Below are 24346 nucleotides of genomic sequence, written 5' to 3' on the forward strand. Positions count from 1 at the left end.
AAATACTGAACTCTCAAGCATGAGGTCCTGAGTTCAAGCCTCAGCAGCACATGTACCAGGGTGATATCTGGTTCTTTCCCTCTCCTCCTTTCTCATTAATAAACAAAATCTTAAAAAAAAAAAAAAAAGGAATTGAACTCAGGACCTCAGACAAGCAGGTCCTGTGCCCTACCATTAAGACACCTCCCCAAGCACAAGATTTTCACTTGCCATTGCATTTTCAGTGAAGCTGGACAGATATATAATGGCATGTATTCACTGTCATATACAATGGACTTATACTATAGTAAAAATCCTTCATGCTTCATCTTCTTATTTTCTTCCCTCTGCCCCCAGCATAGGGATTATTATTATTATCATTATTATTATTACCTTCAGGGTTATCTCTGGGGCTCAGTGCCTGCACTATGAATCCACTGCTCCTGGATGCCATTGTTCCCATTTTGTTGCCCTTATTATTGTTGTTATTGTTGCCATTGCTGTTGTTGGATGGGACAGAGAGAAATAGAGAGAGGAGGGGAAGACAGAGAGGGGAAGAGAAAGACACCTGCAGATCTGCTTCACTGCCTGTGAAGCTACCCCATTGCAGGTGGGGAGCCAGGGACTCCAACTGGGATTCTTACACTGGTTCTTGTGCTTCGCACCATGTGCTCTTAACCTGCTGCTGCAAACACATTTGTCCAGGTTCTCATGTGGGTATACATTTTCAGCTCTTTTTGGAGAGTGACTGCTGTATCATATGATTTTGCAAGAAGCCACCAAGCTGTCTTCTAAAGTGGTTGAACCATTTTGCAATTTCACCAGTGAAATCTGAGCATTCCTGTTGCTCCACATCCTCCCAGCCATGAAGTTGTCAGTGTTCTGGGCTTTGACCCTTCTGGTGGAGTAGTGGTGTCTACCTCATAGCTGTTTGGTTTTTTTTATATTTATTGATTCCTTTTTTAAAAAAATAATTTATTTATTCCCTTTTGTTGTCCTTGTTGTTTTATTGTTGTAGTTATTATTGATGTCATTGTTGGATAGGACAGAGAGAAATGGAGAGAGGAGGGGAAGACAGAGAGGGGGAGAGAAAGACACCTGCAGACTTGCTTCACCACCACTCTGGGTTCCCATGTGAATTTTAGTTTAGCTTGTCAAATTCTGAAAAAAAGCAGCTGAGGGCCTGATAATTTTTGATAGTTTTGCCACCTTAACAGAATCAGGTTCCTAATCCTCAAGTGCCTTATACTTCCCCCCACTCAGTTCCCTCATCACTGAGTCTGCCAAGAAGACACTCACATGCCCATCCTTCAGGTGATGCAGACAAAGATTCAGGGGCATTAGTATATCTTTTCTTCTTGAAGAAAATGATGCTGTGGAGTGTCTAATCTACTGCTGGAGACCTCACACCCTGGAGGCACCAGGGGAAGGGGAGGGTATCAGAGTGAGGCTGCATTTATGTTTCAACTGAGGTGACATTGATTTACACTATTATTTATGTACATGTTTCAGGAGTGCTTCTCCCCCCATACCTCTTGAAAAGCACGTTTCACACAACACCCACCACCAAGATGCCCAGATTGGCCCTCTTGAGATTACATCTATCTTGTCTTTTGAGAAAAGTGGCAGGGTTTCACATAAGGAAAGGGTTTTGCTACTAAAATAATTTTTAAAAATATTTATTTATTTATTCTCTTTTGTTGCCCTTGTTGTTTTATTGTTATAATTATTATTGTTGTCATCGTTGTTGAATAGGACAGAGAGAAATGGAGAGAGGAGGGGAAGACAGAGAAGGGGAGAGAAAGATACCTGCAGACCTGCTTCACCGCCCATGAAGCTATTCCCCTGCAGGTAGGGAGCCGGGGGCTCGAACCAGGACCCTTAATGCTGGTCCTTGTGCTTTGCACCACGTGCGCTTAACCCACTGCGCTACCGCCCGGCTCCCCTAAACTAATTTTTGCCACCACTACCAGCTCTAGCACAGTGGGTCATAACTTGAAGGGTGGAATAAACCTAAGAGATGAACAATAATGTATATTCAACTATTGTACCCCATACACTTACTTGAGTTCCAGATGCAGTCAGTGTTTTGGCTCAAGTCCAAGTGCATTCTCATGGAAGAGAGAAAGAATGAAGTGCCTGCCTTTGTATCAGTGGGAGACTGGTTGTCCAAATGTAAGGACCAGCCTGGAAAACTGCAGATCTCCTCACACCTCTGCTGCTGATTCTCAGCTGGTGTGTGGAGCTTTTTCTTAAACAGAAACAGTGCTAATGAGGGAGATTGGAATGAGATTGGAATGTTTCATCACTGTTGCTTTAATTAAAAAGGCACTAATTGGGGTGGACACTTTAGTTTGTTTCTGGAGGGAAAACTCACATGCATTTGAAATTATTTTAATATCTTCAGACTCTGTGACCTGGGAAATAGCACAGTGGATTAGTCCTGTATTATTCCCCCATTTCCTCCAGGGTTGTCGCTGGGGCTCAGTGCCTGCACTATGAATCACTGCTTTTGGCAGCCATTTTTTTCTTTTCTTTTTTTTTTAAATTTTTTTAAAGCATTTAAAAAAATATTTATTTTATTTTTTTATTCTCTTGTTGCCCTTGTTGTTTTATTGTTGTAGTTATTATTGTTGTTGTCATTGTTGGATAGGACAGAGAGAAATGGAGAGAGGAGGGGAAGACAGAGAAGAGGAGAGAAAGATAGACACCTGCACACCTGCTTCACCGCCTGTGAAGCGACTCCCCTGCAGGTGGGGAACCGGGGTTTGAACCGGGATCCTTGTGCCGGTCCTTGTGCTTTGCGCCACCTGCGCTTAATCCTCAGCACTACAGCCCGACTCCCCTTTCTTTTTTCTTTTCTTTTTTTCCTATTTTATTTGACAGGACAGAGAGAAATTGAGAAAGGATGGGGGATAGAGAGGGAGAGAGAAAGATAGACACCAACAGACCTGCTTCACTCATGAAGTGTCTCTGCTGCAGGTGGGGAGTGGGCGCTCGAACCTGGGTCCTTGCACAGGTCTTTGAGCATAGTACTGTGTGCATTTAACCAGGTATACCACTGTCTGACTCCCTTGTATTGCACTTTCAATGAATTTGAGCCCCAGCATGGCATGTATTAGAGTCCTATTATGGTTTGCTCTCTCTCATCAATAAAATGAATAGATAACTTAAAGATACAGCCATATCTTGGGGCTAGGCAGCAATGCCCCCAGTTGAGCACAGATATTACTATCTGCAAAGATCCAGGTTCAAGTCCCAGTTGCCATCTGCAGGGGGATAGCTTCATGAGCAGAGAAAGGTCTCTCTCTCTTTCTCTTTCTGTCTTCCTTAACCCTCTCATTTTCTCTCTGTCCTATCTAATAAAAAAATAAAAAAGGACTACTGCAAAATATATACCTGAAAGCAGGATTACACTAGAGTTTGCAGTGAGTACCTCCCTAACACTTCCTCTCCACTATTCCAATCTTGGGATCCATGATTGCTCAACAAATTGTTTGGCTTTGTATGTTAACTCTCTTTTCAATCACCAGGTTCCAGATGCCACCAGGATGCTGGCTAGGCTTCCCTGGATTGAAGACCCCACCAATGTGTCCTGGAGCTCAGCTTCCCCAGAGACACACCTTACTAGGGAAAGAGAGAGGCAGACTGGGAGTATGGACCGACCAGTCAACGCCCATGTTCAGCGGGGAAGCAATTACAGAAGCCAGACCCTCTACCTTCTGCAACCCTCAACGACCCTGGGTCCATGCTCCCAGAGGGCTAGAGAATGGGAAGGCTATCATGGGAGAGGGTGGGTTATGGGGATTGGGTGGTGGGAATTGTGTGGAGTTGTACCCCTCCTACCTTATGCTTTTGTTCACTAATCCTTTCTTAAATTAAAAATATAAATAAAAAAAAATTTAAAAAAATAAAAAAAATAAAAATAAAAAAGGAAAGAAAAAAGGCCACTAAGAGCTGTGTATTTATCATGCAAGCACCAAGCTCTAGCAATAACCCTGTTGGCAGAGAGAGAGAGAGAGAGAGAGAGATCGGTCGATCTTGAGAATCTGAGATCCTCTGGTATATGGACTGTATCCCCTTTACCTAGGCTGAGAGAACAGGGAGTTTGCAGGGATTTTATTTCCATTCTTCAGTAAGGAGGGCATGTGCACTCATGTGTGTGGAAAGTTAGGGGAAAAACATAATGATACAACCCAGCCCCAGAACAAGGAAGCTTGTCACAGCAGCACTAAGGTCTAGCCTGAGAAGGTGCAGCTAAACTGACCTCAAGTAACCTCTTTTCTAACCTCTCTGTGACATGGCCGGGGGTGGGGGGTGGGGGGACTTCTTCGGTACAGCTCAGCTTTAATCTCAAGCTCTTCTGCTTTCCTTCACAAATCACTTACATTTTATGTGTTCTGTTCTGGGCAGGGCCACCCTAGTCCATAACCAGCACTGTGAGTCAGAAAATCTTGAAACAATCGCCAGAGTAGTTTGAGGCAAGAGCTGGTGGGTTCCTGTGGGGAGGTGGGGTGACAGAGCTGAGTCCAATGATAACAGCTCCTTTTTATTTTACATGTTTATTTTTTTTTTCACCACAGCACTTCTGGGTTCTATTTTATGGTGGTGTTGGGGATCAAATCTCGGAGCCTCAGTCAGGAACATCTGTAGTGTAAACCACTGTGCTATCTCCCCAATCCTGCAACTCTATTGTATTACACCAACTGTGAAAGCTAGTGTAATTCTCTTTCAGATTAAGCGATAGTGGTGGTGTTCCTAAGTTTGATTGCACACTTACAGTGTGGTAGAATTTGACTTCTCACACATGTTTTTGACAGTGTGCCACTGAAAAAGAATCTAAAGTAAGTGTGTGTGTGTGTGTGTGTGTGTGTGTGTATGTGTGTGTGTGTATATATTCCTATCTGAAACAAGTTTATGTAACAATACTTACCCTGTGTGTTTAGTACCATCTGCTAATTCATTGTTTTAAATTGTTTTTATTTATTGGATAGAAACAGTCAGAAATTGAGAGGGAAGGGGAGATAGAGAGGGAGAAAGAGAGACACCCACAGCCCTGCTTCAGCACTCACAAAGCTTTACCCTGCAGGTGGTGACTGGGGGCTCAAACCTGGGTCCTTCTGCATTTAACATGTGTGCTCAACCAACCAGACCTTCTTGATAATTCATTTTCTAAGTTTTTTTTTTTTGCCTCTAGGGTTATCATTGGGGGTTGGTGCCTGCACTACAAATCCACTGCTCCTGGAGGCCATTTTTTTTTCCATTTTTGTTGCCTTTGTTGTTATATTTATTGTTATTGTTGTTGGATAGGATAGGGAGAAATCAAGAGAGGAGGGGAGAGAGAGGGGTGGAGAGAAAGACAGACTCCTGCAGACCTGCTTCACCACCGCTTGTAAAGCGACCCCCCCCACACACACACAGGTGGGGAGCCAGGGGCTCGAACCAGGATCCTTAAGCCTGTCCTTGCACTTTGTGCCATGTGTGCTTAATCTTCTGTGCTACTGCCTGGCCCCCTTATTTTATAATATTTTTAAAAATTTAATTTTAAATAAGAGATTGATACCAAAATGTTTTTGCTTCCTTTCTGTAAATCTCAGGAGAGAATTACTGGGTCATAGAGTATAGGTTCATTTCTAGTATTTTGAGAAACCTCCAGACTATTTTTCCACAAGGGTTGGATCAGTTTCCACCAGCAGTGTAGAAGGGTTCTTTTCCCCTAACACCCTCACCAATACTTGTTGTTTTTGTCCTGTCTAATATATGACATTCTCACAGGTGTAGAATGCTAACTCATATCATTTTTATTCTTGCTCTCCTTTTTCAATGTGATGCGAGAGATGGAACCCAGGATCTCACTCATGTAAAACCTGCACTTTACCACTGAGCTATCCTGGCCCCAACTGCTCATAATTATTTTCTAGACTATGGTGAATTTATGCTTTGTAAAAGAAAAATGTTGGGTTTTATAACAGTCCACTAAATTTCCTACTTCAGTGGGTCAAATCTTGTTTATAAAATATGGCTATCGTGGTGGTGCAGTGGATAAAGTGCCTGTGAAGTGACTCCCCTGCAGGTGGGGAGCTGGGGCCTTGAACCGGGATCCTTACGCTGGTCCTTGCGCTTTGCACCATGTGCGCTTAACCCACTGTGCTACTGCCCAACTCCCTTAATTTCTTTTATAAAGTGGGTTCTCAACCATGAGGTCCTGAGTTTGATCCCCGGCAGCACATGTACCAGAGTGATGTCTGGTTCTTTCTCTATTCCTATCTTTCTCATGAATAAATAAATTCTAAAAAAAACCAAAACATGGATATTCAATTCACTATGTATTTTACATATATTATTTCATTTAGTCCTCACAATAGCTTTATGGAGAAGTTATCCCTATCTTATAGGTAGGGATACTGAGGGAGAGAGGTAAGTTGCTCATTCTCACAGTATGATTGAGTGGTATTGCTGGGAATGAATTCAGTCAGTCTGAGTCCTACTGAGCACTTATAGTGTGGCAGCTGGGGAAATGTCTCACTGGTAGAGCACCAGACTTGCATGACTATGGGCTTCCTGTTTGATCCCCACTGCATATATCAGAGTGTTTCTCTGGTCTGTCTCTCTTTCTTTGGCTCATGTGAAATTCCCTCTCCTCCACAAGTATTAATATTACATGAAATTTTAAAAGCCTTGTTTATATTGTGAACCCTGGTCACATGCCTGTCTCCTGAAGCAATTAAGGAATAAAGTATTGGATCAGTCAGTGGCACATCTGGTTAAATGTGTGTGTTACCATGCATAGGGACCTGGGTTCAAGTGCCAGTCCCCACTTGCAGGGGGATAGCTCCATAAGCAGCAAAGCAGTTCTGCAGGCATCTCTCTCACTTGCTGCCCTTCTCCATGCTGCCTCTCAATTTCTTTCTGTCCTATCAAATAAAATAAATGAAGTTTAAAAATAAAAAAAAAGAAATTAAGGGAGTTGGGCGGTAGCACAGCGGGTTAAGCACACGTGGCACAAAGCACAAGGACCGTAAGGATCCCTGTTCGAGCCCCCGGCTCTCCACCCGTAGGGGAGTCGCTCTATAGGTGGTGAAACAGGTCTGCAGGTGTCTTTCTTTTCCCCTCTCTGTCTTCCCCTCCTCTCTCCATTGCTCTCTGTCCTATCCAACAACAACGACAGCAATAACAACAACAATAATTACAGCAAGGGCAACAAAATGGAATAAATACCTTCTTTAAAAAATTAATAAAAAAGAAATTAAAAAATGAAACATAAAAAAGGAATAAGGTATAATTTTTAGCCTAGTGAGTCATAAACTAGCCACAATGTGGAGCCAGTAGATAGCTTACTTGGTAGAGCACACACTTTGCCACACATGAGGACCTGGGTTTGAACCCTACTTTTTGTGGGAGCTCCAGGGGAAGCTCTACGGATGGTGGAATGGTACTGTGGTCCCATTTTTCTCTCCCCTTATCTGAAATTAAAAAGGAAAAAATAAAAGTCTGCTGGGAGCAGTAGAATCTTGTGGGCTGAGGATTGTGTGGGTAATAACAAAAGGGGATACAAAGCTAAGATTGCTTATTTGGTTTAAAGTTGAGTTTAAAAGTAGATATATCTACTGTGATGGCTTTGATTAACATGAAGACATGATATTTTTCTAGGTATCTGTATTTTTCAAGGCCTGTTTTTATCTTTTCAGTCACCCAATGACTGTAAATATTGCATAAGCACAAGTTGTAGGAGATAGTTCTGATAGTTATTTTGGGGATGTTTAGTCAGCATTCTCTAGAGAAAGAAACCCCACAGATGTATAAAATATACTGACACATATGCTATATATATTATATATAATGTATACTGTTGTCTATTGCATATAAGTGTGATACATTTTTTAAAATTTTTTATTTAAGAAAGGATTAATGAACAAAAACATAAGGTAGGAGGGGTACAACTCCACACAATTCCCACCACCCAATCTCCATAACCCACCCCCTCCCATGATAGCTTTCCCATTCTCTAGCCCTCTGGGAGCATGGACCCAGGCCAGACCTTCTACCTTCTGATACATTTTAAAAAAAATTTTATTTACTTTCCCTTTTTGTTGCCTTTTTTTTTTTTAGTTGTTGTAGTTATTATTGTTGTTATTGATGTTGTCATTGTTAGATAGGACAGAGAGAAATGGAGAGAGGAAGAGAAGACGGGGGAAAGATAGACACCTACATACCTGCTTGCTTCACCGCCTGTGAAGTGACTCCCCTGCAGGTGGGGAACTGGGGGCTCAAACCGGGATCCTTAAGCCAGTCCTTGCGCTTCACGCCACGTGTGCTTAACCTTCTGCACTACTGCCCAACTCCCATATGTGATACATTTAACATAACAATATTTGATGTATAGTGTATATTATACAAAAGATGTATTATATATACCACACAGAGAGTATGTATGTGCATGTGCAAAGGAGGGAGAGAAACATACTTATGAATTAGTGATTTACTCTAAGTATGTATTTTATTTGATAGGACAGAGAGAAGTTAAAATGGGGAGATAGGGAGAAAGAGACACCTGCAGCACTGCTTCACCATTGTGAAACTTTCCCCTGCAAGTGGGGACTAGGGGCTTGAAACTAGGTCCTTGAGCATTGTAACATGCATCATCCCCCCCCCCCCAAGTCATTTATTTCATATTAGAAATACCTTCATGTTTACAAAAACATTTAGAATAGTCTTTGGGCACTTCTTCTTCTTCTAGCGTTTGCCCTTCTTCCGTAGCTAGTCAACAGCATCAGGCACTGTGGTCTGGCATATCAAATTAAGCATCACAGAGGGATGGGAGACAGTAGAGCACATACTTTGCCATGTTTGACACCCCCCCACACACACACACTGGCCACCACATGGGGGCACCATGCAAAGGGAAATCATAACAACAGGCAGAGTGCTGCTGTGGTATCTCTTTTTCTCTTTCTGTGTCTCTCCTTCCCTGCTTGGTGATTTATGGGGAAAAAGAGCTCCAGAAATGGTGGAATTACTCAGGAATGAAGCCACAATGAAGTCTTAGCAGGCAAAAAAAAAAAAAAAAAAAAAATTGAGCAGTCCAGACAGACAGAGAGTAACATAGTGTTTGAAGTTGTTAGGAGGAAAATAGACAGAAGGGAGGAAATAGACAGAAGGGAGCAGGACTGGGATATTGTTACAAACAGGAGGACAGTTTTGAAAGAAGTTCTCTGCCTGAGTGATTGTAAAATAAATGCATCTTTGTTTCCCATACAATTAGGGGTTCAATAAAAGTTGATAGGTGGCACAATGGTGCATATTTTCGGTTAAGAATTGAATAAATGGGGAGTCGGGCTGTAGCGCAGCGGGTTAAGCACAGGTGGCGCAAAGCACAAGGACTGGCATAAGGATCCCGGTTCGAACCCCGGCTCCCCACCTGCAGGGGAGTCGCTTCACAGGCGGTGAAGCAGGTCTGCAGGTGTCTATCTTTCTCTCCTCCTCTCTGTATTCCCCTCCTCTCTCCATTTCTCTCTGTCCTATCCAACAACGACAACAACAATAATAACTACAACAATAAAACAACAAGGGCAACAAAAGGGAATAAATAAATAAAATAAAATTTAAAAAAAATTTAAAAAAAGAATTGAATAAATGAATTGAATGGATTAGGACCAGTGCAAAGATCCCGGTTCGAGCCCCTGCCTCCCCACTTGCAGGGGGGGTTGCTTCTTGAGCTGTGAAGCAGGTCTGCAGGTGTCTCTCTTTCTCTCCCCCTCTCTGTCTTCCCCTCCTCTCTCAATTTTTCTCTGTCCTATCCAACAACGACAGCAATAATGACAACAACAATAATAACAATAACGATGATAAACAACAAGGGCAACAAAAGGGAAAAAATAGCCTTCAAGAGCAGTGGATCTGTAGTGCAGGCGCCAAGCCCCAGCATTAACTCTAGAGGCAAAAAAACCCAAAAAAAAGTTAAATGAATTTTTTTGCATCTCACTTTAGACTAGCAGCCTGAGCACTCAGGGCCTTAAGTAAACAACCATTTATCTGCTGCAGTGGATGTTTAAAACACTCCATGGATCTATCTGGAGGGTGCTGTGTGTGCTAATGTAGCTTTTCATCTCAGCCTAACCTTGGGAGATTTGGCCACACAAGCTGTGTTGGCCATTGGGTTGCAGGTCGTAGTAACCAATTCCATTGGTCTCTCCCCATATTTCTATATGCTGCGTGGGAAGCCAGTCTGCATATGGAAAGATGGTATCTAGGCATTAAATTCATTATAGCACTCACTTCATTTGAATTGAGATGGAATTTACATACCATAAACTTGACCCTTCCATAGTGTGTGACTCACTAGGTTGTACAGCCACCACAGCCATCTTACTCTAGAATGTTGTCATCATCCCTAGAATATGGCCTTTATTAAAATATTATTATTACTTTTAAAATAATTAAGCATTCAAGAACATAGCAAACAGACTGTCATTTCCCAATTAACAACAAAAAAATTTTTTTTTCTTACTCCTTTTCTGCCTTTACTTCTTTATCTCCATTTCTTGTCATTTTGAGTTAAAAGCTGTTAAACTTTATTTTTTAAATTGCTTCCAGTGTTATCATTGGGGCTTGGTGCCTGAATGACAAATATCACCACTCCTAGTGGATTTTTTTTTTTGAAAGAACAGAGAGAAATTGAGAATGGAGGAGGTTAGAGAAGGAGAGGGGGAGAGAGGGGAAGAGAGAGAGAGAGAGAGAGAGAGAGAGGCAGACCTGCAGTACTGCTTCATCACTTGTGAAGCCCCCTTGTTCTGCAGGGTCCAGGGACTTGAACATAGTAATGTGTGTGCCACCTCCTGGCTCCCAGTCAGAAGCTCTCACAAGACCTGGTTGACTTCAAAACTTTGCCTCCCAGCCTCTCTCACTGAAAAAGTTACGATAAAATGCACACAATGTAAACTTTGCGTCATGGTCACTTTTGTGTCCAAATTAGTCATGTGAAGTGTATTCTCATTGTTGTACAACAACTTGCAGAACTTTTTCATTTTGCATAACAAAAACTTTATACCATTAAATGAGAATTCTACACTTCCTCCTTTCCAGCCCCTGCTGTCTGCTATTCTGCTTCCTGTCTGTGAATTCAACTATTCAGGGTATAAGTGGAACCAATACTAAGGATATGATTTTTATTCCTTTTTATGACTGGATTATTTTACTTAATTTAGTATATAATATGATGTCTTCAAGGCTCACCCATGCAGTAGAATGGGTCACAGTTCCATTTTTACTAGCTGTGGCTAGGGTTTCACTGCTCGGGCCAACTGTTTTAAATAGGGAAAGAGAAAAAGAGAGGGAAGGGCACTCAAGCTTCCTTCAATACCTTTGGGGGGCCTATACTCAAGCTTGGGTTGAATATATGGCAAAGCAGGTACCCTCTCAGGTGAGCTGTCTTGCCAGGCCTTAGACTTTCTTTTTTTTTTTTTAAGGCTGCATTATATTTTGTTACATGTATATGCCACATCCTGTATATTGAGGGAAAGTTGGATTGAATATACCTTTTGACTTCTTTTTTGCCTCCAAGATTATTGCTGGGGCTCCGTGCTTCACTACAAATTTACTGCTCCTGGAGGCCATTTTTTCCTTTTTGTTGCCCTTGTTTATCATTGTTGTTGTTGTTATACCTTTTGACTCTTGTGGATGATGGTTTTTAAACCCCTTAGCCTCAGCAAGTTGGGATTCCCTGTCCCCTCCCCAAGCCCTTCTTGCCCTGGTTAGCAGTGACTGGGAGCTGTTCATTTGAGTGACAACCTCCCCCTCACACTCCATCCTGCCTGACCACCCGCAGCATTTCATGTATTTGCTCACTTTCTCATCCCTGAAACCCTTTCTTTACCTGACATCTGAGTCTCCTCACTCTCCTCTCCTCTCCTCTCTCTACATCCTAGTTAATAGCAACTTTGTCTTTCTACAGCTCAGCCCCAAAGTCAAAGGCGCCACCTTTTCTTACACTTGCTTGACAGTCCCACTGTGCAGACATAAAATGTACCTGGAAAATGGCCACTGCCTCCACCCTTGTCCAAGGTGCTCTCCCCTGAATTCTCTGGTGATCTCTTTGCTGAACCTCCAGCCTCTGTCTTTTCCCTAGCCAGTAGGAAGCTTTTTTTTTTAAAATGTATTTTATTTATTTACTTTAATGAGAGAGAGAGAGAGACAGAGATAGACTGGAGCACTGCTTAGCTCTGGTTTACAGGGGATTGAACCTGGGACACTGGAGCCTCAGACATGAGAGTCTCTTTGCACAACCATTATGCTATGTACCCCACCAAGGAGGATTTTTTTTTGCCTCCAGGATTATCACTGGGGCTCAGTGCCTGCACTATGAATTCACTGCTCCTGGAGGCCATTTTTCCCATTTTGTTGCCCTTGTTGTTGCCTTCATTGTTGCCACTGCTGTTGTTGTTGGATAGGACAGAGAGAAATGGAGAGAGGAGGGGAAGACAGAGAGGGGGAGAGAAAGATAGACACCTGCAGACCTGCTTCTGCTTCACCGCTTATGAAGTGACCCCCCAGCAGGTGGGGAGCCGGGGGCTTGAACCAGGATCCTTAAGCCAGTCCTTGCACTTTGCACCATGTGTGCTTAACCCACTGCACTACCGCCTGGCCCCCAGGAGGTTGTTGGTTCAGCAAGAGCTGAAGTCCTTACAGCAGTTCACAAGGCCCACTCAACTTGGGCTGTTTCTCTCTGACTCCTCCTCGAGTTCCTCTCCCCCTCAGCACCCTATTCCAGCTGCATCAGCTTCAATGCTGTTCACCCCAGGGCCTTTGCACTTACTGTTCTTCCTGCCAGGAATGGTCAGTGATGCCTGTACAACTTGGTTGCTCTCTTCAACCATTACACAGATATTACCTTCTATAGCCATCATATCTCAAATGTTGGCTTCCCCCCACCACTCTTCTCTGCATTGCTTAGTATCTTTTCTCCTTGTCCCCATCATTTTCTAATAGAGTCTGTTTTGCATATTTATCTTATTGTCTGCCTCTCCTACTAGGAGGTAAACTCCAGGAGGATGGGGTGTTTTGCTTTCTTGTTCCCTGCTATACCCTCTGCACCTTGCCTGCCACTGAATAGAAGATCAATAAATGTTTGTAACCAGTAAGTTACAGTTTGGAAACTAGAGGTTAAACAAACAAACAAACAAACAAACAAAACAACTTTGTGAGTCCTCCACTTGATACAGTTCTTGTCTGCATTCTGTAAGTAGTTGCAGATGTGCGTCTTCCCCCTCCCTCTTTACGCACCAGACCGCAAACCTAAGCTGCTTCAAAAAGTTGTCATCTACCCTTCAAAATTACTGCTTGTTAAACAGCGACATGTTTTATTGAGAAGATGTAGCAACTTTATTTGATCATGTTTTCTTAGTCCTCCCTCGATTAGGCACTGGAAAGTCTCCCTTTCAACAGTCTTCCCTCTCTGCCCAAGTCTCCATTCCTTAAGGGGATAGTGTAGCTGAGCCTAGACACACCAGTCCCCCCACCCCTCTAGTTTTGATGGTTGCCCTGTGCTGCAGGCTGCCCCCAGGCCACCCTAGCTTGTTCAGAATCTACAAGAAGAGAAGCTTGGAGGCACCTGCATGTAGAGCAGTGAGGATCCTCTCTGCCCTGCCTCAGTGTAGAAGGTCACTTGGGGAGGAGAGGGGGGTCCATACCCCCTCTTTGGATTGCTCACTGAACTGCTTCCACAACCACCCCTCCCCCTTTTTAAATCAGTTTTGAAGGGGTTGGATCTCTTGCTGCAAAAAATGAGTCTAGAATCATCCAGCGCAGGGGAGTACCACCACCACCACCACCACCACCACCACCACCACCACCACCACCACCCCCACCCCCACACAATTTTTAGATTTTTCTTTGTCATTACTGGAAAATATATGTGAGAGCATCCTCTGCTTAGGTTCAGATGCTGGACTGCCAAGCTCAGTTCCTTTGCCTGTGAAATGGGGGTGAAAACAGTCAACCTTGCCCTTACCTTAGGGAATTGTTTTTAAAAGCTAAATGGCAAATGCATTGAAAGTCTGAGCATTGCTGAGAATGTAGTGACAAGAGCCCTTGAGAGTCTTAGCTCTAGTAGCTGCTGCCTTTGGGACCAGATTCACAAAGTCTGGAGGAGTAAAAGATGGAATCACCATGTCGCCCTGAGCTTTTAGTTTTTAATCTTATTTTTTTTCCTTCACACTGGAACAGTGCTCAGCTCTGATGTATGGTGGTACCAGGAATTGAACCTGGGACCTTGAGGTCTCAGTCATGAATGTCTTTTATGTAACCATAGTTCCCTCTCCCAAGTTGAAAAGCTTTGAAGCAGGGATGCCAACAGATACTCAGGTTCTGAGCATTACTCATAATTATCAAAAAGTACAGCAACTTAGACATTTATTAGAAGGTGAACAAATTAATTCATGAACTGGGGCATAGACATGGGATGAATTCTGCTAATTCAGCCCCAGAAAACTATGTGGATGAACCTTGAAAATATTGTCACTAAGGGAGATCAGCCAGTTACAAAAAAGAGTACAGTGTGAGATTCTGTTTGTAGGAGGCACTCTGAACAAGAAAATTCACAAGATGGAAGTTATAAAGGGTTGGGAGACAAGGGTGTTATTGTTTAGTGGTTGCAGGATGACAAGTCTTAAGAGATGAATAGTGATGAGAATTCTGCAATATTGTGAACTCGATGCAATTGAGCTGTACCCTTTAAAAGAGTAAATCTGGGAGTCGGTCGGTAGTACAGCGGCTTAAGTGCACATGGTGCAAAGCCCAAGGACCGGTGTAAGGTTCCCAGTTCGAGCCCCTGGCTCCCCACCTGCAGGGGAGTCGCTTCACAGGTAGTGAAACAGGTCTGCAGGTGTCTGTCTTTCTCTCTCCCCCTCTGTCTTCCCCTCCTCTCTCCATTTCTCTCTGTCCTATCTAATAGCGATGACATCAATAACAATAATAACTACAACAATGAAAAACAAGGGCAACAAAAGGGAAAATAAATTTTAAAAAAGTAAAAGGCTAAATCTTAGGGTTAGTCTGTTTTACTGTCATTAAAAGTAATGTCAGGGTAGGGGCAGGCAGTGGCGTACCAGTTAAGCAACACAGTGTGAAGCTCAAGAACCCACACAAAGATGCCAGTTCGAGTTCCCGGCTTCTCACCTGCAAAGGAGTCACTTTGCAAGTGGTGAAGCAGGTCTGTAGGTGTCTCTCTGTCTCCCTCTCTATCTCCTCCCCTTTCAATTTCTCTCTATCCTATCCAATAAAAATAAAAAATAGCCCCCAGGAGCAGTGAATTTGAAGTGCAGGCACCAAGCCCCAGTGATAATCCTGGAGGCAAAAAAAAAAAAAAAAAAAGTATCAGAGGAGTTGGATGGTATGAATAGTTTGTGGACATGAACAGTGAGTTTCCTGAGCTATTTCTTTCTAGGATGAAGTTAAATTAAAGTGGAGCACACAGTGACAAAGCAGGCATAGACCAAGAGGGAAACGGGTATGTATGTGTGTGCATGTGTGAAGGAAGCTCTGATTCTGCAGGCTGGGATCTGACAGGACAGGAGTGTGGGGGATGATGGGAAGAGGGGAGTGTGCAAAGGAAATGTTCTTAGTGACTGTGGGCAGGTCAACTCCAACCCCGTCAGATGGGACCAGAGCCATGTGACTCACAATTAAACTCTCATCAAACAAAGGGATGTGGCAGGGAGGGGCTGACCCATGGCTTAGAGGCCACTGCTGCTCTGAGCTTTCTCTAGGTGCACCCCCACCCCCTGATTCCGGAGGCAGATGTACCTGCCTACTGTGCAGGCCATCAGCAAGCCTCTTCCTCCCCCCTCCCCAGGACCTAGTTTGTCCAGATTCTTTTTCTTTCTCTCTCTCTTTCTTTCTTTCTTTCTTTCTTTCTTTCTTTCTTTCTTTCTTTCTTCCTTCCTTCCTTCCTTCCTTCCTTCCTTCCTTTCTTTCTTTCAATTTGTGATTTAATGTTAATTTAAAATTATAAGATAACAGGAGCGTAATTTCATACCTTTCTGTGTCAATTTCCTCCACTGAAAACATTAGTTCTCCCAAGATCATAGATATGGGTTGGCTATCATGTATATATATATTTTCCTCCTATGGTCCTGCCTTTTTCCTCCCTTTCTTCTTTTTTTTTCTTTTCTCCCTTTCCTGTTCTCTCTTCAGGTCCTGATGGAATTGGAGTTCAGAGCCCTCTGGCCACCTTCCCCTAACATTTACCTCTCTGGGAATCTGGACCAAAATTCTTTATGGGGTGCAGAAAGTGGGGGTTCTGGCTTCTGTAATTGCTTATCCACTGGGGATTGGTGTTGGCAGGTTGATCCATCCCCCCAACCTGTTTCTGTCTTTCCCTAGTGGTGAAGGGCTCTTGGAGGCGAGGCTCTAGGACACATTGGTGAAGTTATCTGGCCAAGGAGTTCAGGATGAAATTGTAGTAGCATCCACAACTTGGTGGCTGAAATACTGTAAGATATAAAAAAAAAGGACAAAATTTTAAATGGACAGGAGCCATAAAGTAGGAATAGGGTAGTTGGATGTAGGGATTTCAGGGTGGATAGAAGCTAGTCAGTCTATTTTAAATATGTTCCTAGAGGTCCACGAGTGTGGTCATTTTTGCTGGAGCTTAATAGCTAACCTGGTGGTGGACTAAATGTATTGTCTGGGAAGATGGTGTTAGAGTTGAGAACAGGATTGGAAATCTGGATGAGGGCAGAGAGTAGCTTCCAAACTTGAAGAAAAAAAATTTTTTTTTATTTAAGAAAGGATAAATTAACAAAACCATAGAGTAGGAGGGGTACGACTCCACACAATTCCCACCACCCAATCTCGATATCCCACCCCCTCTCCTGATAGCTTTCCCATTCTCTATCCCTCTGGGAGCATGGACCCAGGGTCATTGTGGGTTGCAGAAGGTGGAAGGTCTGGCTTCTGTAATTGCTTCCCCGCTGAACATGGGCATTGACTGGTTGGTCCATACTCCTAGTCTGCCTCTCTCTTTCCTTATTAGGGTGGGTCTCTGGGGAAGCGGAGCTCCAGGACACATTGGTGGGGTCTTCAGTCCAGGGAAGCCTGGCTGGCATCCTGATGGCATCTGGAACCTGGTGACTGAAAAGAGAGTTAACATACAAAGCCAAACAAATTGTTGAGCAATCATGGACCCAAAGCTTGGATAGTGGATAGAAAGTGTTAGGGGGGTACTCACTGCAAACTCTGGTGTACTTCTGCTTTCAGGTATATACTTTGCAGTAGTTTACGGATACGTGTGAACATATGCTCTCTCTCACAGAAACTGGTATATATCTAGGTTTTGGGACTTTGTTAGAAAGTGAACCACCTGGAATGGAATTAGAGTATACTATGAAAGGAAAGGTCTCACCCGAGTAATGAAGCTGAATGGTTGTCATTCCACACGTGAAGTCTCTGGACACAGTCTGAGTTGAAGCATGTTGAGGTGGCAATCGTTGCGTTGATTAGGTTGCGATGGGCAGATGCAATATTATTTGATATGGATTGGGAGAGGCATATGGTAAAGTGGGCCCTATCCAAGGGTTCCAGGACTGGGGGAAGTAGAGGCTCTATAGTGGAGATGTGAGGTTCCTGCTGTCTTTGGGTTCAAAAAGACAATCGATAGTTAATGTTATCATCACATTATTTGGTAATTGGGTTAACTTTGAAAAATCCTTTTGTTAGGGTTTGCTGTACAGTACCCAGTATCTTGTATATAGCTGTGCTATTGGTTGCTTCTGATCTACTTCGTCTAGGCTTTTGAGAGAGTCCGCATATCAAATACACAGCCTATATTTTAAAACGACTCAGTCTGTGTTTTAAAAAACTTCGAGACATACAATTAATTTTCCCCCTCTCATATTAATTAACTAGTGATTTATATGACTACATTTTACTAGGAGTGTACATAAACACCATTCCCACCACCAAAAGACTGTGACCCATCCCTCCCACCAACTCCCACCTCCCACTGGCCCAGGAAGCTGCATGTCTACCCCTCACCACAGGGTTTTTACTTTGGTGCCCTACTTACAATTTGGTCAGGTCCTGCTTTTAGTTTCCCTTTCAGATCTTCTTACTCAACTTTTGTTGATGAGTGGGATCATCCCATACTCATCTTTATCTTTCTGACTTAGCTCACTTAACATTATTCCTTCTAGCTCTGTCCAAGATGGGTCAGAGAAGGTGGGTTCATTGTTCTTGACAGCTGCATGAAGAAAATTTTTAAGTACAACTGTTTACCTCATCAGTCTGACTCAGGGCCCATACATATTTCATATTTAGAATAGGAACCTGTATAACTTGAGTCCCTGTCAGTCTGTATTCACAGTCCACGGTCACCACTAGGAACATCCTAGGCTGGGCTCGTTTTAGGACTAGTTTTCCTAAGTGGCAGAGTAAGATGACAACCTAGCCCTCTTTCGGAGGGTGAGACAGCCTTTACTATTGTTAGTTTATAATGAAGAAGCCCACAATGAGAGCTTATAATGACGTTCCTGATGAAAGAGTTCCAGTGATGGTGGAGAGAGGGATTTGCTAGAGGTGTAGATCCACTGAATGTGTGTGTGTGTGTGTGTGTGTGTGTGTGTGTGTGTGTTTGCCAGTATCTTTCTTGACCAATGGTATACAGTATTTCTTCTAAAGATTATCAGGGGGTGATAATGTTGATGCTGTCAAAAGAGACTAAAAGATGTATCTTACTTTCTTTTGTGTAATTGATTGAGTAGATAAGTGATTGAGGAAAGTGAAATAGGGGGTAGGAGAGGAGGGTGTTTAAGCCTAAATAATAAATACTTGATTAGACCTTCTTTATACCTTTTTACTAGATTGCTGAGCTAAACAGTTCTAAATCTAATTATAGAGGACCATTAAGCACTTCTGTTTTGAGGTATACAGTTGCCCCTCACTTATGGATACATGTATACCTGTACCCAGTCCCTGTCTAGGATTCTTGTGAAGCTTCCCTTGGAAAACACAAACAGTGGGGGTGTGGGAGCTGCATCGCAGTGCACTTGCTGTGACCAGTCCTAGGTTCAGAGCTCTGCCCTCTTCCTCTCCCATCAGTTGGTCTTGTCAGAGTTGTTTTGTAGAAAACAGCTTATAGCTTATTTCTTTTGTAGAAATGAGCTTATAGGGGTGAAGCTACTTGCCAGGACCACACAGGCTGCAAATGGCAGAGCTGGATTTGAACTTGTTGCTGATTTCAGAAGCTAGGATGTCTCTCATACACACACACGCACGCACGCACGCACCCACACACCCACGCACACACACACATGTACGTGGAAGATGAGAACCCAAAATGTAATGGATCGCTAATTCACAGATGTATAGAAAATGTTAATATTTTACCCTTGTGCTTAGGAAAAGTAGCTGAAGGATATAGATAATTCAAGTTTCAAACAAAACAAAAAAGATCATTATTTGGTCTGATTGTGTTTGAGTGTTTCTGGTCATTTTTGTTGATGCCTTTGGGTTCCTGAGGTCCTGAAGACACTAAAGCTGTTGAGTGCTGAGTGCTACTCACTGTGAAGTATTGGGATATGCTAGCCAGGACAGTGATCTTTATGGTTTGCAGACCTGCAGTGGCATTTCAGAGACCTTGCTTGGTGCTGGGCTTTGGAGTGGGTGGTGGCTAGGGGCTTTCTGGGCAAACAAGCTCAGATGCTGGCCTCTGGAGGGAGCTGATAGGCTCATTCAGGAAACAGATACTGATCAAGCCATCACATGACTGTGAGCAAAATTATGGCTGGGGCAGTGCTGAGAAGCTACATGTAGAAATGCTTAAGACTGGGAAGTCGGGTGTTAGCACAGTGGGTTAAGTGCAGGTGGCGCAAAGTGCAAGGACCAGCGTAAGGATCCCAGTTTGAGCCCCCGGCTCCCCATCTACGGGGGAGTTGCTTCACAAGTGGTGAAGCAGGTCTGCAGGTGTCTTTCTCTCCCCCTCTCTGCCTTCCCCATCTCTCTCCATTCCTCTCTGTCCTATCCAACAGTGATGACATCAATAACAACAGCAATAATAACTACAACGATAAAAACAATAAGAGCAACAAAAGGGAATAAATAAATAAATATAAAAAAAAGAAATGTTCAAGACTGCAGTGTAGACCCCATTCTACTGGGATGAAAGAAGGAATGAGACCTCAGCTTGAGGCAGTATCAAGGGGGGAAGGTGTGTGTGTGTGCGTGTGCATGTATGTGTGCACATATGCACTCTGACGTGGTCAAGGCCAAGAGAAGTCTTTAAGGCTATTTGCCTGCCAGAACCACTATATGTTAGAAGGGCTTTATAATAAATCAGTTGATTGATTGCCCATCCACCTCTTAGAGAGCTTTGTGCTGTGTGTGAGGGCCTGGGAGATAGCTCATCCAGTAGAGTGTATGACTTACCAAGAGCAAGGCCCCAGATTTGAGCTCCAGCACCACATAAGAGCACAACTGATGTCACCAGGGGAAGCTCTAGGGATGGTGGTGAGGTGTTGTGGTGTCTTTCCCTTTCAGTTTCTGTGTCTCTGTGGTAACATGTACGTTCAATCAGGTGTGCCACCACCCAGCCCTCTCTGTCTCTATATATAATGAGAAAAAATAATTAAAAGAGGTCAAATTGCACATGCATGAGGCTCTGGTGTTGCATAAATATTAGATGGCTTTTGACTGAGCATAGAAAAAGCATCTCAAGCTTAACTTTCTTGCATACCTTGCCTCCCCTTGTCATACCTGCTGGTCTTATAGGTGTTACACCACGCAACCCTGATCTTGATCAGCCTTTGGGTGCTCATTCTTTTCTCTTCAGAACTCATTCTAGAGCCTGTTTTCTTGCCATATGTAGATCTTGGCTCAGTTGTTGCAAGGAAGGTCTTTGCTGGGCATGTCTCCTTGTTATCCCCACTCCAATTACATTAGTCTCTCCCAAGACTGTGAACATGGGGACTGTGTCTAGTCATATCCTGTGTCCCCTCCTGACTCCCACCCCATGAATGCAGAGCTCTGGAGTTCAGCATCCTGATAGGCACTATGCCACACTGTCCTTCTGCATATATACTCCTGTTAATGATTTTGCATTTTTGGAGGACCTTCACCCACTTGCATTTGTCAGGATAACCTTATGGAGAAATTGTGGGATTTTTAGGTGAGATGAAGGTCTGTGGACTGTGTCCAGAAGTCCCCTTCAACTAGAAGGACATGTGCATCTGAATGCTGTTGGTCTACAGGAGGTGGGATGGAATTAAGTGCTTTTGAAGAATCCTAAGAAAGGACCATGGTGCCTGCATCTTCTCTGGGTGACAGAGATGGTTCCAATGCTGTGTCTGCTTTGTGGTCATAGCTGACAGGGCTTTACCCTAGAAATCCATCCTAAACTTCCTTCAACCCATCATACACAAAAAAGTATTTCTAATTGGTGATCAGATGTAAAATAAAGCATGCTAACTAAAGTTAATACTCTGGGGCTGAGAGATAGCTCACACAGTAGAGTGTATACTTCACCATGTGCAAGCAGCTGGGTTCAAGCCACTGGCATTACATGAGAGTACCATTCATGGCAGATGTTGTGACATCTCACCTTCTCTCTGCCTCTCTTCCTTTGTGTCTCTCTTCTTTTCTGTCTCTGTCTTAAATTTAAAGAGGAAATGTAAAAGAGCCCAGAAATAGCTCACTGCTAACCTACCAGGTGCAAAGAATTGGCACACCAAAATAAAATAAATACATGAATAAAATAAGTAAAATTTATACTCTGTGGCATATTTTGACAGTTAATCTTACAATGTAGACAAAATGTAACCATGTATGGTGACTGGACTTGTGGCAGTCACTTCTCATTTCACAGTGTATATAAATATGGAATAAATCAGTATGTTGTATGTCTGAAGCTAATGCAATGTTATTTATCAGTTATTCATCACTAATTATATGAAAAAGCTCTAGAGCCCAGGTGATGGCACCTGGTTAAGTATAGACATTACACTGCATAAGGACCCAGGTTCAAGCAGGGGGGAAAGCTTCATAAGTGGTGAAGCAGGGCTGCAGGTGTCTCTCTCTTGCTCTCTTTTTCAAAATTTTAAGTGTTTTATTATCTTTATTTATTTATTAAATAGAGATAGCCATAAATTGAGAGGGGAGGGAGAGATAGGGAGAGAGATAGACACCTGCAAAAAAAGGTCTAAGTATTTGCTATGAGAGCAAGATCAGAGCACTTGCAGGACAGTTAGGGAGAAAGCAATTATTATTATTTTTTAGTATTTTTATTTATTTTTGGGTAGAGACAGAGAAATCGAAAGGGAAAGGAGAGATGGAGAGGGAGGGAGATGAGAGAGACTCCTGTAGTCCTTCTCTACCACTCATGAAGCTTCACATATGCATGTGGCGACTAGAGACTTGAACTATAATGTGTGCATTCAACCATGTGTGGCACTGCCTAGTTTTGAGAGAGCAATTTTGAGAATAGGCTGAAAGGGAGAAGAACTCTGAACTCTCCTAGCCTGCATCCTGGCAGGGCTTTGCTCCTTTGAGTTGCTGTCCTCCCCCTCTACTCCTCCTCTGCTCTTTCTCCCATCTCACCCTCTGCTCCTGTGGCAGCCTTTGGGGGGATGCAGAGGTGTACCTGGGCTCCCTGAGATGCTGCTGGGGAGGGAACCGGGCGTTGCTATGCAGGTGGCAGGAAACCCAGAGAGAAGGTGGAGGCTGTCCCTTTCTGCCTGGGCACATCTCTCAACACCCACACCTTGGACTGATCCTCAACAGCAAATGAAAGCCTGTGTGTGTGTGTGTGTGTGGATGGCCTGGGGCTGGGCTGGTGCCCTGAGAAGGCTGGTGCCTAGGGGTGTGGCTTGTGCTCCAGGCTCTTTGGCGTTGTGCTCTGCTCTTGACAGGCTGTTAGGCATAGTCTTAGTTCCCTGGCTGTGGGGTGTGGTTTGCCTTTTATCTGGGTCTTTGTGGTCTATGTATTGTGCTCACTCTCTTTCTCTTAATTATCTTTATTTATTAATTGCATAGAAACAGCCAGAAGTTGAGAGGGAAGGAGGTGATGAAGAAGAGAAATAGATACCTGTAGCACTGCTTCAGCACTTCCAAAGCTTTCCCTTTGCAGGTGGGAACTTGGGGCTAGAACTTGGTTCCTTGTACATTTTAACATGTGCTCTCAACCAGGAGCGCCACCACCTGGCCCCTGTCCTTATGTTCTCCACCCCCTTCTACTGCCTCCTTTTGTTGTTGTCTATTTATTCCAGACTCTTTATTTTTTAGAGACAGACTGACAGACACACACATACGGGGGTGGGGGTGGGGAGTGGAGAAAGAGACCACAACACCAAAGTTCCTTCCAAAGTGGTGGGGACTGGGCTTGAACCTGGGTCATATACATGGAAAAGCAGCACGTTATCCAAGTGAACTATCTCACCAGTCTCCTTGTGTCCTAGAAATCCTTTACATCACTTCACCAAGAGAAAGTGTGGCAAGTGTAGGGGCTCACCATTGTGCCAGTGAAGGGAGCTGCCAGACACCATATGCCAGCCAGGGCTGGGGATGCCAGAGTGAGGTGCACTTGTGGCTTTGGGTGAGTTACTTTGCCCTTCTGTGCCTTCACGAATTGGATGAGAGAATAAATTCAGGCAAACCCGGATCAAGTGAGAGTCATAACAGCAGCACCTTTTGTGTTGGTGGCCTTAGTGATGTGATCAGTGCGAGTGCCTGGAGAGGGCTTGGTGCAGTCAGCGCTCAGTGATGGTGGTGCAGTGGAGATGTTGATGGGGGAAGAGTTTCCATGTGTTGGGGTAGTGAGGGAGCATCTCTACTTTCAGGGGCCCAGCACATCTGTGAGAAGAGCACTTGGGGCCTGCCATGCTCTGCAGATGTTCCCTGGCTTCATTAAAATTAAATAAATTATAATTACTATTACTATTGTTTTGCTGCCAGGATTATCACTAGGGCTTCATAACTACATGATTCTATTTATTCCAGACTCTTTATTTTTTAATTACTTTGTTGGGGGTAGCAGGGAGTAAGAAGTAATGATATACAACAAGACTACGGTTTCTTATCTCCTTGTGACTGGCAAGAAAAAAAAAATCTTTTCTCTTGCTACATCTTGGATGGAATTTGAAGGAACCATAGTAAGTGAGATAAGCCAGATGAATGAATACCAGATGATCTCATCTGTGGGTGGAACTGAAGAAACAAAGAAAGTGTAAATACAGGGTGAATTTTACTCTTTTTAGCTACAAGGTGAGAAACAGAGAAGAAGAGAAACATAGAAAGGAAGAGAGAGAAGGAGAGACACCGCAATGATCCACTGCTTGTGAAGGTTCCTCTGTGCAGTGCTCCCATGTGTTGGCCTGCAGCTTGA

General features: G+C 43.5%; 1 protein-coding gene across 4 annotated transcripts in view; it reads left to right on the forward strand.

The window, feature by feature from the left end:
- Window positions 1–24346, forward strand: part of ARHGEF3 (Rho guanine nucleotide exchange factor 3) — a 337446-nt gene that overhangs the window by 10190 nt on the left and 302910 nt on the right. Inside the window, exon 1 of one of the 4 annotated variants that reach the window (XM_060203101.1) lies at window positions 15463–15481. The exons of the other annotated variants lie outside the window; for them this stretch is intronic. The gene's annotated coding sequence lies outside the window, so the exon portion shown is untranslated. Of the gene's footprint in view, window positions 1–15462; window positions 15482–24346 lie in introns of those variants that run through there. 4 annotated transcript variants of the gene reach the window in all.

This window comes from Erinaceus europaeus, chromosome 12 (assembly GCF_950295315.1).
Source record: "Erinaceus europaeus chromosome 12, mEriEur2.1, whole genome shotgun sequence".
Classification (NCBI taxonomy): Eukaryota; Metazoa; Chordata; class Mammalia; order Eulipotyphla; family Erinaceidae; genus Erinaceus; species Erinaceus europaeus.